The sequence below is a fragment of the Triturus cristatus genome, chromosome 11, assembly GCF_964204655.1.
Source record: "Triturus cristatus chromosome 11, aTriCri1.1, whole genome shotgun sequence".
NCBI lineage: Eukaryota > Metazoa > Chordata > Amphibia > Caudata > Salamandridae > Triturus > Triturus cristatus.
This window is the reverse complement of record NC_140594.1, coordinates 825,320,836-825,338,820: the sequence shown is the minus strand read 5'-3', so window position 1 is coordinate 825,338,820 and position 17,985 is coordinate 825,320,836. Positions and strand designations below refer to the sequence as shown.

At 43.5% G+C, this 17,985-nt stretch overlaps 1 protein-coding gene across 2 annotated transcripts in view; it reads left to right on the top strand.

Moving 5' to 3' along the window:
* Nucleotides 1-17,985, top strand: part of PLEKHA2 (pleckstrin homology domain containing A2) — a 571,168-nt gene that overhangs the window by 97,270 nt on the left and 455,913 nt on the right. For both annotated transcript variants that reach the window (XM_085634579.1, XM_085634580.1), the window contains exon 2: nt 10,795-11,017. The gene's annotated coding sequence lies outside the window, so the exon portion shown is untranslated. The remainder of the gene's footprint in view (nt 1-10,794; nt 11,018-17,985) is intronic.

Below are 17,985 nucleotides of genomic sequence, written 5' to 3'. Positions count from 1 at the left end.
TCGGTACGGCTCGGTATTTAAGAACCGGTAAAATTTATTTACTTACATGAGGCCCTAAGTGTGTAAATGAGGCTGAGGAGAGCATTTATTGTGTTTTTCATTAGCCTGTATTGTCTGGGTAGTTGAATTCACCCCAGTGTGGTGTGGGTGTGTTAGATGGATGAGGTGGCGAGGAGATCTGAAAACCCATGAATGAGTACTTGTTCTCCCCAGAAGGCCTATACATGAGATGGAATGTGGTGGTCTCTGTTACAGAGAGTGGGAAGTTGCATTTTAGTAGCTCCATGGATTTGAGTGTCGCTTTTCTATGGAGCAGGACCAAGAGGAGTTATGGATGACAGCGAGTCCTCCTCCCTTTCTATGTTTGCAGTGTACATGATATGGCCACTTAGGATGTTTGAGGATGAGGGGGTGAACAAAGATTCTGTGATAAAGAGGGCGTCAAGCTTGTAGTAGGTTATGAGGTCTGTGATACCTGGTGCATGGAGTACTGCAGAGTGTGCATTAATGAGCATAGGTTATAATGTGTATTCTGCAGTAGAAGTGTGTGGTAATTAATTTGAAGTGATTGAAGTAGAGTCTATGTGTTGTAATGTGACACAGGAGCTGAATAACACCAAATTCCTCATTTTACTCCAAGATAGACTGCAGATATATTTTCTTTGAAACATTGTATTTAACTAAGAACCTGATTTAGAGGTTGGTAGACAGGGTTTACTCCATATGGATGGCATAGGACAACACCTCCGCCATCCTGAGGTACCTCCGCCCACCAAATTTAGAGTTGTCCACTAACAAGTAGGAAAAGTTTGATGGACAAAACCATCAACCATGACTGCCAGCTGTCAAACTTTCCAAAGTTTTTTGTTTTAAGTGGGCTAGGTTATTGAATATGTGTTTGTAACGCGCAGATAGAAGAAGCTGGTTTGGCATCTGACAGGGGTCAGGGTTGCCTCACGTCATCCCCTCTGTAATCTGCTAGTGCTGCACACATATCATCCAAGTCTCTGGCTATTGGGAACTTTCAGATGCCTTGTGCCTCCCCTCTATGCATGGCTGTGCTTTCATTGGCTGCAAATCGATAGACAGCTGTTACCCATTGAGTCACTCAGAGTGGGGGATTTCCATTACAATGTGATGGAGCATTTTGATAGTATTAATAACAGGTCAACCAACATCTTGGCCGCTTTCCCCCGCTTTCCCCCGCTCAGGTCAAGGCCCCAGTAGTACTAGTCCCGCCACATGGCCTTCCTCATAATTGTGTGCACCACATGCCAAAATAGTGCCACTACTGGGTGGCTCCACATCATATGGTCTGCGACAGCCACTCTACAGCGAGTATAAAATATCAGTGGTGCTGGGGCATAATTTATTAAGAATGTAAGGGGATAGATACGCACTGTAAAGTTGAAAGTACTGAATTTGTTGCAATCTGGTGTTCCGGTATACCTTCCGAGGGTATTACAGAGTCTTACCTCATGATTTTTCATCCAGCTGGTGTCCTATATCTCCTTGCCCCTGCTGTTTATGCTTTGTTAAAGCAGAGGAGGGTCATGTAGAGGTGTCAATGGTTTAAATAACCATGTAATTAAACTTTGCCCCCGTGCCCATGCTAACAAATGTAGGCATGTATGTGTGTTTTTGATTCTGTGGTGGTGACATGGCAAAGGTCATGCATTTGTGGTAGTAGTGCGCAATATGGTAGGAATTCTCCTGGAGAGAGCTCAGATCCGTCTCATATCGAGTCAAAGGGCGAGAGCACCCCATTCTCAAAGAGGTGGCCAACCAGTGTTCAGCTGCATTGGGACCATCCGGCCGCTGTCATCCTACTCAGAATGGATGTACTTGCAAACAGCAGAGAAAGTTGGATGTTGGGGGTTTATAGCAATATGTCAGCCCTCTGGTGCAGGATCAAAGGATCTGCCAATGGCTCTGTTGAGCTACTCTGAGCAGCCGAACTTATGTATTGCATGGTCGTGAGGGTCATAACACCAATCCAGGTATCCGGAAAATCACTGTTGCTCCATCCGTGTCACCTATCTCCTGTTGGTTACTTAAACCTAACTAGCCACTGCAAGAGCCACTGGATCTGTGTCAAAAGATAACACAGCTCAAAGTCAGGTGCCCTCTTCCCCTCTGGTCAACTTGCTGTTTCAGTGTGGCCAGGGCTACCCTGGGATGGCCTCTGTTCCACATCAGGTCTGTGAGGAGACTGTCCATCCCTCTGAAGTGTGTACGAGGGAGGATGCACAGTAATGTCCTATAGTAATAAAACAGTCTGGGCAACACGACCATTTTGGTAACCGTTTTTCTGCCCAATGATGACAATGGCAGAACATGCCAAAAGGTGACCTGAGACCAGAAGGCTCTTACTGTCTGCTCAATGTTCCCTCAATGATACTCCCAAGTATTTGAAGGTAGTGGATTCCAACCAAGGCAGGAACTCTGAGTTAGAGTCCCATATAAACTTACTCCAATTTACCTGCAGTCCCAATATGTCGCCGAAGATCAGTGCCGGCTTTTGGGCGGTGTGAGCGGTACCACCGCACCCGGTGCCGAGGTCAAGGGGGCGCCATCTGTCCTCTGAAATCAACGCCAGTTGCATTGCCTAAAAGCCTGCACTGTTGAATCTTCGTAGAAATAGCAGAGAAGTAACAGTGTTAAACAGATCAGGAGGCACGCTTTTATGCCCACACATGCGCTGCAGTAAAATATTTACTTTGCTTATGAATTAGAAAATAAAATAAATGGTTTCGGAGATTTCATTTAATTGACCTAGGCACATAGTGCTGAGCTCCCCTCGCTACTCGCACCATCAGTATGTCTTCTTACCGCCTTGATTACTAGAGACATTCTACGCCAGCAACATTTTGTGTAATTCGCTTTCAGTTTGTGAATTGAAAGTAAATTGTAGGCAGGGCCTGCTCTGTGGCGGTGCAGCATATATTATTGTTTTAAAAGCACCTGCTGCTGCATTCTTTGCCTCCAGCAATTTTCAGGGAACAATAAACATGTCATGCTATCTCCAGTGATTAATGTTCTTTCTGGATAGAGTGATCAGGAGCTTTGTCTAATGGGAGTTTTGATTCATTGTAAGGTAGCACAGAGGGATAAAATGCCTGCTGCAAACATGTAGGATGCAGATCACAAAGTGCATACAATCTAAATAAGTCAGTAGGTTAGTGCTTTTTTCAGAGGGATCCTATTGTTACTCTCAGTTTATAAGCTAAAATCCTAATGTAGAACAGTGAATAATTAACTGTCATCAAAGAGCTGCATGAAAACTGCATGGTATAGGTTAGAGCGCTATGACTTTATTCCCAGTCTTTCATTATCCTAATGTTGTAAAATGGGTTCATTTGGGCAGAAAGCAATTCTTATTATTAAAGAGAACCCCAACCACAGGGTTATATTGTATATTCTAAAGTTTGTGCTTCACCAGACCAAGCATTCCTAAACTATACTGCCTACAAGTATGGATGACATGACTCCTATTGTGGTCGTCTGTCTTATGTAACGTTTCCCATACACTGATTTACACGTGTATAATTGATTCAGTGGCGAAGCAAGGGGGAAGGCGGGCGGTCCGCCTCAGGAGGTATGAGTTGTGATGGCAGAGGCCTTCCCCCACTCTTACCTGCCATCTCGGAGCGGCAATTCCCCCCACTCTTCAATTGCCCACTGCGTGGTGGCAAATGCAGTGACCACCATAGTCAGCCAAAGGGCTAGCTACGCCACTGGATTGATTGTCTCTGTGTAATATGTGTGATGTAAAAGGCTCTGACACCCTACACTGGTATGAGTGGTGCTATAAAACTTAATTAATGCATCTGTGAGAGGGTAGTTATGGAGACTTGAGGGGCACAGTTGAAGAGTAGTGGTGAGGGAATCCCTGACAGATGTGGCCATTGGGGGGCGCCAACAAACATTGTTGCACAGGGCGCCACCAGCGCTAAAGCTGGCCCTGCCTAATATCTTGTAGTCAACTTTTATGCTAGAGAGAGGGCTATAGGAAGAGAGTTGCTCTGGGTGTTTGCAAGGCTTGTGGGGAGCAGTTACCAGTGCCTCTTGTGTGGTAGGCGGAATCATTATGGAGTTCAACAAGCTTTGTCGCTAATTGATATATTGAAGTGGTATAGAATTTGAGAGGCAATCCATCTGTTCCCAAAACCTTCCCCCAAGCTCGTAGGGAGATAGTGTCCCTGACCTCTTGGAGAAAAATCGGTTGCCCAATTCAGTTAAGGCCAGATGTAGAACTGTAAGGAAACAAACTGGCTCCAGATAAGAGCCAATGTGCAATTCACTTCTTGAGTCGATATTGGCATATAATCATGTGCAGTAGTATGGATAAAATGCTTTTACATTTGACTGATATTGTTGCAGGGCTCCTTCTATGTCTACTGTGTGGGTGAGTATAGTGCTCCTCCTCCCCGGGTTTACTAACCAGGGTTTACCAACCTGGTAAGGAGATTCCATGAATTATTCCCATCCACATGTTGTCGGACCATAAAGGCGTCATACACCAGGCCATGCTGTGTCTCCATCATTGCCAAATGTTCTTTCCTGGCGTTGTGTATGGAGTTTGGGGTAGCCTCATTCACGTCAACTGTGTTCTCCAAGATTCAGATGCATGTATCCAGAGTGTCCTGCTGTCGGCTCAGATATTTCTTACCCCCTACGGAGGACTGAATGCAGTGCTTTCGGATTAAAACCTTAAGTGCCTCCCATATGGTGGACTAAGGGATGGATACGTCCTTGTTGTCCCTTATAAAAAGAGTCTATTGTCTCCCTGCGCGTCTCTCTGAAAGCCGAGTCCTTAAGTATAGCACTTTGTAATTTCCTCATAGGGATTGGCGTAATGTTCTTCCCCCAGTCAATGTGGACTAACAGAGGGTTATTATCAGATATGGTGCTGCCTAGATACTCGGCTATGCGTACCCCAAGGAGTAGGTTGGCTTGGGTAAGAACTCTAAGTGGACATGTATGTCATGCATCGTTGAGTAATATGCATGTTCCCAGACCTGAGGCCACTTGTGTCGCCACACATCAGTCAACTCCCAATAGTGTAGCTATTCCCTCAGTGCTTTGACTGTCATATGTATTGGTGCTGCAAGAAGGGGGAGATGTGAGCAGTCCAGATTTCTGTTGAGAATCCCATTAAAGTTGCCCCTAGCATTACTGGTATGTTCGGTCATGTTGCCAAAACTGGGGATAGGGATGCATAGAAGCCAGTTGAGCTTTTTGGTGCATGCATACTGCCTAATATGAGTGATTTGCCAACTTAGCATACCCCTGTACAAAGACGTACAATTCATTGTTGTTCATTGTTGTTCACCAACGTGTTGATAATGTCAAGGAGGCCCACTGAGCTAATCCAAATCAAAGCCTTCTAGCAAAGAAAGAGCATCCTGTGGCTATTAAGAGACCTCACCATTTAGTTTGCAGTTTCAGTCCTTCCTTGTGTGTCAAGTGTGTCTCAAGCTGCATAGCGATGTGTACACCCATACGCCTCAAATTGGAGTGCACCTTGTATCTTTTAATAGTTGTGTACATCCCCCTGATGTTTCAAGTCAGGAGCCTAAATGTGCTGAATCCCTGATGCTGAACAAGTGTTTGCCTTTCACAGGGAACATGGCCTACCTGACTCCTGATAATTATAGCTTTGTGCTATAAGCAAGGTATGCAACGTAATCGTTCTTCCTTAGAAAATCTAGTTGCAAGTTATTCTACTTTTGATTCTCTCCTAGCTTAGTGCATGAAAACAGGTTCTAGGGGTGTTAGATTTTGAGTTAACATTTTAGCCATGGTAGAAATGTTTATTTTATTCTAATTGTTCACAATTATGCTGGGCCCAATCCGCACCCAACTGCGTAGCAAATGGCTCAGGTCTCCTGGGTCCTTGATCCACAACTCCCCAAACTGCTTTGACCGGTCCTCTCCTGGTCCCGCAGTGCTCGCAAAGAGGAGCTTCAACAATTTTCACACTAGGGCCTCTCCCAGACCTCTGCAACATGGCCACCAGCAATCTCTTGTATGGTCCCTAAGGGCGTCCTGCTGTATGTTCGGCACCCCGGGGCCAGCCTTATGCATGGGGCTTTTTTACCTTCAGTTCCCCGAACTGGCTATCTGCAGCTCGCATTTCTTTGTATGGGGTAAAGGCAACCAGGCCTCCACGTGTTCCTCGGGCCCGCAGCAATAACCTGGTGAGTGCGTGACATGTTGGGTTCTGCGGCAACGATAGGTCCATGTCTCCTTTGTCGGCATCCTCGCCTCTATTTCTGTCCATTTGCCCCTCGTTTCACCCTCTTGAGGTGGCTGCCCTGGCGTCACTTTTCCCACCTGGTACCAAGGCCCCCGCCAGCCCACAGGAGCTACTGCTTCTTCCAGCAGGCCCAGGTAAGCCCAGTGCTCAATGCTGGGTTTCTCATCCACCAGGTGACCCCTGCCGCCCAGTGTCATGATGGATGTTCAAGCTCGGGCCGGCGCTCAGCAGAGGACATCCATTATGTTTCATGGCCAAGCCCACCCCATCCCTAAGGTGTGTTTTTCATTTTGTTTTTTTCCTGTCCCAATGGACAGGAAAAAAGACATTAGTACATCCAGCCTAAATAGGATGGACAGTGTAGTGTGCTTCCTCCTACGGCCCATACTTGCCGTATTCCGTTGACATTCTGGTTGGTAGGGTACTCCTCCGTTTTTGTGATAGAGTAGCCTCTCTACCAAACTCTAAATCAGACCCTAAGTTCTTAATATCGCTCTTGTCAAGGCTTCATTAATGCACTCTACACAATAGTGTGTTCTCTACATTCCTGTAATCCACATTGAAAAGCACTTAATTTATAGAAATGTAGCACCATGTCTGGATTTGCCTTCTGCTGTTGTTTACCTCCTTCACATATTTCATGTATCTGACTCACTTCACTTTTATTTTGAAAACTAAAGATTTACACTACTCAGTTGCCTATTTAAAGATTGCTCTTCAGCAGAGCACCCCTTCCATTTAGTATTTCCTACAGTCCTATAAATCTTCCATCCTCCAATAAGGATAATGGAAAGATAATTTTACCTACCAAATGAGACTAGTACAGAAGCACTCTTACCTAGCGAGAAGTGTTACTAAACATATAAACATGTCTTTCTGCAATACCAGACATGAACAGACTGCTTTTCAAATTAATTTGTTACATAAAGTTGTAATACAATGCAAACAATAAATCCCAATATGTCACATTTCGTAAAAAATATTTATGTCTAACATAACAACATGATTAGGAGCTGCTGATATTTACATTTCTTTCACAAAGATTGTAAAGTTTTCTGGCAACACTTGCAAAGGATACTTTGGGAAAGACCTTTTTGAGAGAGAATTATTTCCCTAAATATTAAGGTTTGTTGACATTTGTTTCCATAACTTTGTAACATGTGGCAGGAAATGGTTGCAACTTCCCACATCACACAATATCCTTCAAGATAGGTGATTGCTGACACTGTATCTAATTACATTTCTCTCACTTTTTCACAACTTTATATTAACTATATCAACGATGCAAAGTAATAAATAACAAGGGTAATTTGTGGCAGATCATCTAAACATCCAACAGAACACACCAATAGAACAAAACACATGAATCTAACACAGCCCACACCTGCCAGTCACCAGCAATATTGAATCTCCCAACAGCACTTACCAAGAGAAGCATAACACTCACAAATAACCCCTAAAACACATTAACACTTTTCATACCCCCATCTTGGTCCAGTTTCTAAAGATCTGCCTATCACTCATGTCACAAACGCACCTTCTTCTGAAAAACAACAGTCATAAGCATTCTGTGACAAATATGAGACTAAATTCTTCCTACACTCAACAGAGTTCATGTATGCTATACAGTAGACTTGTGTATCACAGCAGCACTTCTCAGTATTAAGACCCCCCACATAAAACATTGAACAGAACATATTAGATTAAAAACCTCATACACATCCATCACAGGGCAAATATGCCTTATATTTAAATCTAAGTATGATCCCAACAGCATTCTCAGCATTATTTGACACACAACATCATCCAAGGAACGCATTACACAGAAATCTAACAAATATCCAACATTGCCTTGATAGTACCTACAACTGGCTATCTTAGTACACACCAGTGCACACCACCATGAAAAGGTGTGGTGCCGCGGCCAGGGCGACTGGCTCCGGAATCTGGGGATCACGGTTCGATTCCCGGCGCTGGTGATAGATTAACCCAGCACCATGTGACTCTGGGCAATAGCTTGATTAATCTTCCTGACGGCCCCCAGCACCTAGAGACCCTTACGGGTGATTGTTCGCGCTTTACAAATGTGGATATAATATTATTAAAACAGCATATCCTGAGCAACCTCTGCTGGACAGTGGGCATTCCAAATGACATGGCGTGGTAAACTTCTCCAGTCTTATACTCTACTCTTGAAAATCACATACCAAAAGAAGCAAACTTTACTCTGAAAATAAGACAAGAGCCTGTGATGGAGTGTGCCCTATATGAATGGCAATAATAAATACCCTTCTACCAAACACTGCAATACTTCTGAAAAAATACTTTTTGCCAATTAAGATCAGGCTAGTAGAAAAGAAAGCGAGATACAAAAAACATATTGACCTGCTACTAAAACGTAGGACCACACCTTTCATCATCTGGCGCAATGACAGAGCCATATAAGATACACTAAGGATATTACGTGTCAAGGAGCATATTTATCAAATGTTCATGCAGTCCATCAAGCAACGTTGATGCACTACGTTGCATGAACAGGAGAGAGCTGAAAAGTGCCACATCCACTAAGATATGGTACTCTTCAGCTCCCTCCTAGTGCTGGTGTACTTGTGGCTGCCTTGCGCCAATGCAGGCACCCTTGCGCCATGCTTCAAGAATGCCGGTGTTATGGGCAGGAGTGTTTTTGGGCAGGAAGGGATACCTTCCTGCACAAAAACAATCTTGTAAGACAAGTTCCTCTTTCTGTGTGTGATGCAGAATGTTTCACAAATAGAAAGAGGAAGTAACAAGGAGAAATAAAGATGGTTATCCTTGTTGCACTTCACTGAGGAAGGCTTAGCATTTTGACGCATTCCCAGGTTTTCTAGCTTTAATAAATCTGGGTGGGTGCATGGGAATACCCTTGCTTCGCCCATGCAGTGCCTCCTATGTGCAGTGTAATGCAATGCAGCTGAAGGGGCGGGGTTGCGTAATATCTTCTTTACCAAGTCACGTAAGACGACGTAAGTCAGCCATTGCGTGGCTTAGCAAATACCAACTAACATTTTGTGTCATGGCTGCGACAAAAAAGTGGCATAGCCACATTTAAAAATGTTAGTAAAACTGGGTCCAGCTATGATTGCCGTAGAAAAGGAATACTGATCCACTTCAGTAGAGAAACTCAGTTTCTAAGTCTACTACTTGTATTGTATTATCCAGAACAATCACAAAGCACACACCAGTGTCCCATGTAGACCTGCAGTAAACACCACACTCTGTAAATAGTGGGAACAATAAATATCAGTATTGTGCCATCTCCTGCTCTTTCCAGTATGTAAATAAATACGGGTCACTTACATTGCGAAAACAGAAATGAAGACCCTGAAGCACAGCTAGGCAAGATACAGAAACCTGCCCAAAACAGACAGTAGTGAAGGTCCTTTGTTGCTGCCCTACATGCCAGTCGACATAAGGGGCAGTAAGCAAATAGTAGTAAGTATTTACACAGAAGTGCTAATACCAGGGACAAAAATACCTGAGTACAAATACGATTTATGCTGTGCTGCAGGTGAGCTTGAGTTACAGCTAGGTGTAAAAATAATAGAAAATAATGTGTACGAACAACAATTGCCCACATTTTGAATATATTATTATCAGCTGCACAGATTTGATAAGGCAGTTGCCACCAAGTGAAACCTTGAGGTGATGTATAAGCTTGTGCTAAAGCGAGTAAAGTTATATTAGCACCACACTGAACAGGGCTAAAGGAAGGGTATATGCACAGACAGAATATGCAATAAACAGGCTCCACAAACAATACTTCATGTTCATCTCACAGATCAACATAAATAATAAACGGCCCAGAGCTTGGCATGTGTGCACCCTGTAGCTAATCCAACTGCATTCCAATGTTACTGTATTGAAGAGTATGGACTTCGTTCTGCTGATCTGGCTGGAATTCTCACATCTTTTAATGCACATTTCATGTGAAAATCAATATTGCTCAACAACTAGGCACTATTGGAGTCACTTAGAATCTGCAAACATCACAAATGGAGAAGTCAGCGTGACAAGAATGTTAGTAAATAGTGCCTTTTGGATGTTTTCTCGTTAGACCATGTAATATATATTCTGCATCCCAAACCCCATGAACATTTAGTCTGCTTTATTGACGAAAAAGCTGCAGATATAGGTTTTCCAAATGCATATATTGTCTAGCATACTCTACTAATCCACTCCGAAGCATCTAATCCTATGGATCTAGATCTGTGGATTACTTGATACAAAGGAAAACATTTAAAATGACACTTTGCTTGTTCAAAATAAATTTCCAAATGTTTTTCTGTAGTCTTACCTAGAACATGTAAGATGTGTCGGATACTTTGGAATCTGGAAAGATTCAATACATTTTGAGAGTGAATAAATATCCTAATCCTCTTTTACATCTGAAAGTGCGGGCACAAAAATGTTCTAACGTTAAAATAGTTATATTGCAAGTGTTCATTTTGTTGTTGCATCATTTAATCAATGTACTTAAATTCTCTGATTGACAGGTCAAGCCATCTTGCAAAGTATGTACATCCAGTAAACAGATCAATTGGCTATGTACCTCTTTGTGCAAAATGATCTGGGGCTAGTGTTTGCTGTCCAGCTCAAACCATTTATGAAGACTGTTATTGGGAGTTCCTGATTCTCAGATTCACCAGCTGTTGTTCCTGGATCCATTGCATTTCGTGGTGTTTCAGATCTTCACTGGAAATTGTTTACTCTACATTGGTAAGTGTGTTTTAACACATACCTTTAATTACATATTATAACTGTGCACAAAGAAATATTATATATGACATACAATAGTCTAAGACAAGTTTTGATGATTAATTTTGCAATAATTATTTATATGTTTGTATTTGTGTTCATTTTTATTAAATGTCATGATTAAGGTAACCAACAATAACAAATAAAAACAAACTTATGAATAGTACCAATACATTAGTATAGATAATTCATTACACATCCCATAATTAAAAGAAAGGCAGAATGACAGGGCTAGTGAGGCATCTGGAACTTTGGCACACCTTTCCTTGAAAGAGATACCATTTTCTAGCATTGAAGTATTAGTATTAGTATTAGTATTATTAGTATTATTAGTATTTTCTGAAGAAAATCGTTCGCTGTTCTGGGGTAATTGTAGAATCACAATGCAATACAGTATAACACAACCACCAAATTAGATGTTGTACAGAATCTTTTATCTTTCTATTGTATGGTTGTTTCTTAATATATAGATATTTGGATTAGATGTTTTAAAGAAAGGTTTCCACTGAACATAAAATCTCATAACTGCCCAGTAAGCCTTAACATTAATTCTGCAATTCATTGAGACATGTAAAATTGAGAAGAAACAAATAATCTTTCATTTTCAGCTGCTTGAATTTCAAGTTCATGAATCTTTTTGTTTCATTCTTCATTAATATGAGCCGTTAAATACAATAAGACACCATAGATATTTGCTGTGGTACAATCTGAATTAATAATAATTGATGTACTGAACAGATCATTATTGTGAACATTATCTATTCACTTTTAATAGTTTCATTTGTCCTCATCGATAACAGAAATCAGTGTTCATTTCCAATCTAATTTTGGGTCTTATGGGAGTGGATGATTATAAGGACAAGAAAAGAATGGACATGGTGGATATAGTAGAGAGGTTTATTTTCTAAAAACTAAAATGCCCTCAATACGAGAACACTCTTTGTGTGTAGGGAATTTAATCTTCTCTGACCCGTTAAGATTTTTGATTTAGTGAAACCTTCAAAGAGTGCAAGGGCTTTGGGATATTGAAAATTAGCACTAGAGTTGCAATATAAATTTGGACTGTTATTTCAGTTATAATCTGCACCCACAGTTATATTGACTGCTAAATTAATTATTTGGTAGTGTTGTTATAAATACTGGATTGTCCCCAGTTGAGGCATTAGATAAAATAGATTTGTAATCAATAGCACCAACATGTCAGCATTAATAGACACGTCTTACTTCATTGTAATTGTGATGAGTTGTAAATGATGTAAATATTACATCAGTTACACCACATCACTTAAAATTACAACCAATCCATTTTTCCTTGCCTAGGAGATTAAATAATAGTATTAATTCACTTGCCCTTCATTTTGATAATATTCTTTTAATGTAAGCAGTCTAACAATGAAACAGGCAATTTTATAATGTTAGGACTTGCCATTGTTCTTGAACATGAGACAAGGATTGCAAATCTTTCACCCATAAGTAGGTATCACTTCATCCTGGAAATTCAAGTAAGTCATACATATATCAAGATTCAGTCACACCCATTCACAGTAAAATCTCTGTGACTTGAGCCTATTATAATTTCATATTTATAATGGAGTACTGTTGTAATCTAAGACAAATTGGTATGTTCATCTCCTAGAATCCCCCTCCTTACCTATAAAGTATTGTTCCTTCTTCCAAATGGAATGTTGATATGAAGCTAGCTTTAGAACATTAATGACGGTGGTAGTTTGACAAGTGAAGGAATAAGCATAGTTAGGGGACTCTGTTTTCTTAAATAAACCTACTTTCATCTACATTAGTCATTGTGGATTTGTCAAATTTGGCGATGAGGATGGGGTCGCTGTGCAGTGGACAGCTCAGAGTCCTCAACTTTGACGTATAATCTCTGCTGTTACCTTCGTTAAACTTTCTTGTGTCAGCTCTTTATATGAAATGCTGAAGTGCAGCATTGCATAGAGGAATCCATCTGAGGCACTTCTTGGAGTTTTGGTGTGAGTCGTGCATTGAAAGGCAGCCAACCCTGGTGGTCCGTGCAAAGAGCTGGTTGAGGGGTAATCTGCTTGGAGACATTGCAGTGGGCCCAAAATTGAACAGGACTCATTTGACCCTGATCGTTAAATGTGTGCACGCAGCCACAGCTGATTGGGAGGAGGCTACGTGAGGAGCTGAGGAGGTGTTATCGTCGCAGAAAGAGGAGGAACTGTTGACACACCTTTCTGAGGAAAGGCAGGATAGTTCTGGCATTGCACGTTTCCTCCGTGCATGACTTCTCCTTCATTCATCACTGGGGAGTGCTGGGCACATCTTTCAGAGGAAAGGAAAGACAGTTCTAGCATCAGGCATTGCATAAAATGCCTTTCATTGTAGCTGTCCGAGCCATTTGGCACACCATCCGGAGGGAAGACAGGAAGTTCCGGCATCAGTAGAAGCAGGGAAGCTTGGTGTCATGCTGTGACGAGGGAGAGGCATGATCTTGCCTCTCAGCGAGATTAATTGAAATCCCCTTTTCACAGTCCTTTGGCTACTATTTCAAGGTTGAAAAGAGGGGATGCATCATATCTCTCCCTAGTTTTTTTTTATTATGGCCATTAACTGATAAGGTTAGCCTCTTAGCCTTTAACTTATTTCGATGTGTCACACTAGGATTTCAGGAATTTGAGATAACTTTCCTTTCTGGCTTTTGATAACTGACATTTCTCCACAATGCAAGTTTATTACGTGGTTCCCTATGACTGTAATCATCTCAAATATCCTAGGAGTGTATTCAGACAACATTAATATACATTTTTTATTGTATGTGAATAGAAGGTAAAGGCAAGTATTTGTATGGTGTTACTACTGTTGTACTCGTATTTAAACCTAAATTTATTCATGGCAGCATTTCAGTGTTATTTAGGAACATGGCTTCATTTAATATGTCCCAACCACCCCCTTTCCTAACTGAAGTTGGGGAACCACTAATACCGTAGAAAAGATAGATGAATATATTGGAATTTTATATAATTGCCATAGGGGCCGACATGTTCTCCCCAATATGTAAGCCCCATAATCTCTCTTGCATAATGTAGGAATTCATGCAAGAAGAATATTTAATGTTCTTCTTTAATTCACTGTTGAGGAAGATGTGGATGAGAGAGAAGCACATGGTGGTGTGTAGTAGTATGCATACCAAGCGACACTGAGAAAATTGAAAAGAACAGTTTTTGGGAATAAATTAATGTGGTTCTCAGCAAGGCATAAGTTTTTTCTAGATCACAAAGTATCATTGAGAAAGTGGTAAATTATATTGCTGCTTTGAGGGGGATGTCTACTACATGTGATTTTAGAGCACTAACTGAGTCTCTTATAAGAAATCAATTGGTTAGATGTACTATTGAGATCAAAATGCAAAAAAAAGTATGGACCAAATATCCAGATCTACCTCAGGCCATAAGTATAGTCAAAAGCATTGCACATATGGCATTTTGCATGAAAGAAATGAAAGAATCTCTTGAAACCAATGAGATCAAATCTAGTTGCATGAATAACATATCAGAAAAGATTAAGTCTGTGAAGTGAGTGGAATGAATGTACATAGACTGAAGTGTGAGTGTGAAATATTGAAATGGTAGAGGTGCAGTAATGGGCTTTATTTAGCCAATAACCCCAAATGTCCAGTAAGAGGAGTGACATGCAGGAAGTGCAATTAAAACGGACATTTTGGGAAGGTTTGCAAAGAAACAGGAAACACGGTTGTTCACATGATTAATGATGAGGATTGTGAAGGGAAAAAAATAATCTTCCAAGTTTCTAATATGAATACTAATTCAGAGATAGTATAACCCACTTGTATTGTAGACCTTGATGGTGTTCCTTTCAAGGTTTTTGCAGATTCATGTTTCCTGTATATTTTAATTGATGTATTAACATTCAAAGAAAAATATGATGGTAAAGAATACACAGTCAATCAATCAATCAAAGGCATTTATAAAGCGCACTACTCACCCGGAGGGTCTCAAGGCGCTGGGGGGGGGGGGGGAGTCCGCTACTGCTCGAACAACCAGGTCTTGAGCTTCTTCCTGAAGGAGAGGTGGTCTTGGGTCAGGCGTAGTTCGGTGGGGAGGGCGTTCCAAGTCTTGGCGGCCAGGTGGGAGAAGGATCTACCTCCTGTTGTCGCTCTGTGGATGCGGGGGACGGCTGCGAGGGCGAGACTGGTCGAGCGGAGGTGGCGTTTGGGAGCGTAGAAGTTGAGGCGGCTGTTGAGGTAGGTCGGGCCTTGGTTGTGTAGGGCTTTGTGTGCGTGGGTGAGGAGCCGGAAGGTGATTCTTTTGTTGATCGGGAGCCAGTGCAGGTCTCTCAGGTGTCTGGAGATGTGAGTTCGTCTGGGGACATCGAGGATGAGTCTCGCCGAGGCGTTCTGGATCCGCTGGAGTCTCTTCTGGAGCTTGGCGGTGGTACCGGCGTAGAGGGCGTTGCCGTAGTCCAGTCGACTGGTGACGAGGGCCTGGGTGACTGTTTTCCTGGTCTCGGTGGGGATCCACCGGAAGATCTACCCTCCTGAAGTAACCTCCTGATATCAACCCAGGAGGGTACAATAAAGATCATATACCTTTGGCAGGTATGTTGATAATGCACAAAACCTTCAAGGGTAGATCCACACTAGGAAAGGTGTATATTAACAAACAAGGGTCCAATCTTTTAGGTTGGAAGCAACAGAAAGACTTAGGGATGAAGCAAGACCCTAATATAGAGAAACACGTTCTAATAAATAGATCTATCAAAGGAATGGGTGCATGTAAGGAATTCCCAGAAGTGTTTGCAGAGGACTTAGGTTTATTCAAATATATTCTTCATAAAATAAATTGAAACCTAACACTGGGCTAGTGGTACACAAGGCACATTTAATCTCCTTGGTTATGGGAGAACCATTTAGAAAAGAACTTGATAATCTGTAAGGTCTATGAGTAATTGAAAAGAATGAATGTTCAGAATGTCTGTCCCCAATTGTGATTGCCTCAAAGGAAGGGGGGAAAGTATACGAGTGTGTGTTGATCTTAGATACTTGACTGCAAATATATGGGTAGATGACACCCCCTGCCTAATAATAATAAAATACTGAGTCTCAGCCACAATGCTAGTTACTTTAGTGTTTTGCATCTTTCGTCTGCCTATCATCAGGTAGCTCCCCGCCCTGACTCTAAAGCTCTCACATCATTCCTAACTCCTTTCAGGGCTTACCAATTCTGCAGAATGCCATTCTGCTTGGCATTGGCAGCGGCGGTCTTTCAACGCATTATGCTGCATATATTATGAGGGACTCAAAAAGTCCTTTGGTTCCAAGACAAAATACTAATTGATGAAAATTACGAACACAATACCACACTCAAGGAGGTCTTGTGTCATTTAATTAAGGCTGGAGTCACAATAAGAATTGAGAAGTGGCTAGCGCGCAACCAAGATGGCCGCGTAGGTGCGAGGCTCCCGAGGACCTCCGCGACCTCCTGCATAAATCCTGACAATATCCTGTTCTAGATGAGGGGACTGTGTTTGTGAGCCCGAGCTGAGGTGACACCCGTTTTCCGTTTCCAAATTGGACCTCGGACACCGGCGGGAGCACAGATTGAGGTTTGCGGCCCTCTCCACGCCGGCCCCCCGGATTGGAGTTGTGGGGCGATCCGGAGACAAAGTGAACAACAGCGGCGGGCAGGGCTGGGCGACTCGCGTACCCCGCACTTTCACTTTCGCTTTTGCACCCTCCTTGCTGCCTAGGCGAGGTTGGGTTGCGGGGCGGTGTGCGGTGGTGTGGCCTCGTTGGGGTGCCCTGCCGGCCCGCCGGCTGTGATCCGTCCTGCGGAACTGTGGTCGCCCCCCCCGGAGCCCGTGACCTGGTTTGTCGGCCCTTTTCGAGGTGATTGGCACGATTTGGGGACTGAAACCATGTCCACAAAGCAAGATGGCGACCGGGCAAAGGTGAAATCGACCCGCCGTGGCGCAGCCCATCAGTCCAACAACATGGACCGCTACACCCTCCAGAAGGGATCTCCAGAGGCGCCGCGTAGGTCCCCTGCAGGCCCGACTGATGCTCCTGCTCTGCCCGCGGATCTGACCCTCCGAGACGTCATGGGCGCTATCGCCGAGATGAAGGCCTCGGTGGACCAGCGCTTTGACACACTGGCGCAGAAGATTGACTCGGTCCTCGTGGATGTGGGCCTGGTGAGGGCCGATCTATCCAAGACGAATGACCGGGTCGATTCTTTGGCCCACACTACCTCGGGCCTCACAACGGACGTGGCGGCCCTCCAAAAGGAGGTGCGCCGGCTTGGCCAGGCGAGCGCCCTGATGGATCGTCGACTGGAGGATTCCGAGGGTCGGGCCCGGAGGAACAATGTCCGCATTATCGGGGTGCCGGAGGGACGTGAGGAGGAGGCGGCGGATCTGTTTGTGGAGGACCTGATTCTCACCCATCTCCAGCCCCGGGGGCTGAGTAAACTCTTTGCGGTGGAACGTGCCCACAGGGTCCCCGGAGGAAGACCTAAGGCCGGAGCCCCTCCGAGGCCTCTCATCGCCCGGATTTTCAACTTTCGGGACAGAGACGCTATCCTGCAGACTTCTAGGCTACAAGGACCGGTCAGACTCGACAATATGGACGTAAACTTCTATCCTGATTTCACTCCGGCGGTCCAAAAGCAGAGACTGAGTTTTCTCGGAGTCAAACGTCGCCTACGGGACCTGAACCTCAAGTATGCGATGCTTTTTCCAGCTAAGTTGAGGGTGGAGGTGGATGGCCGCACGCACTTTTTTGATCGTCCCGAGGCGGCCGGGGACTGGTTGGACACTTTGCCCGGGGATCGGGGCCGGGGGGTGGGGGGGGCGCGGTTGGTGGGGAGGGCTCGCCGGATCAGGACTGAGGGACTAATAGTAGGCCTCTCTTTGGACAACATTATCGTCAC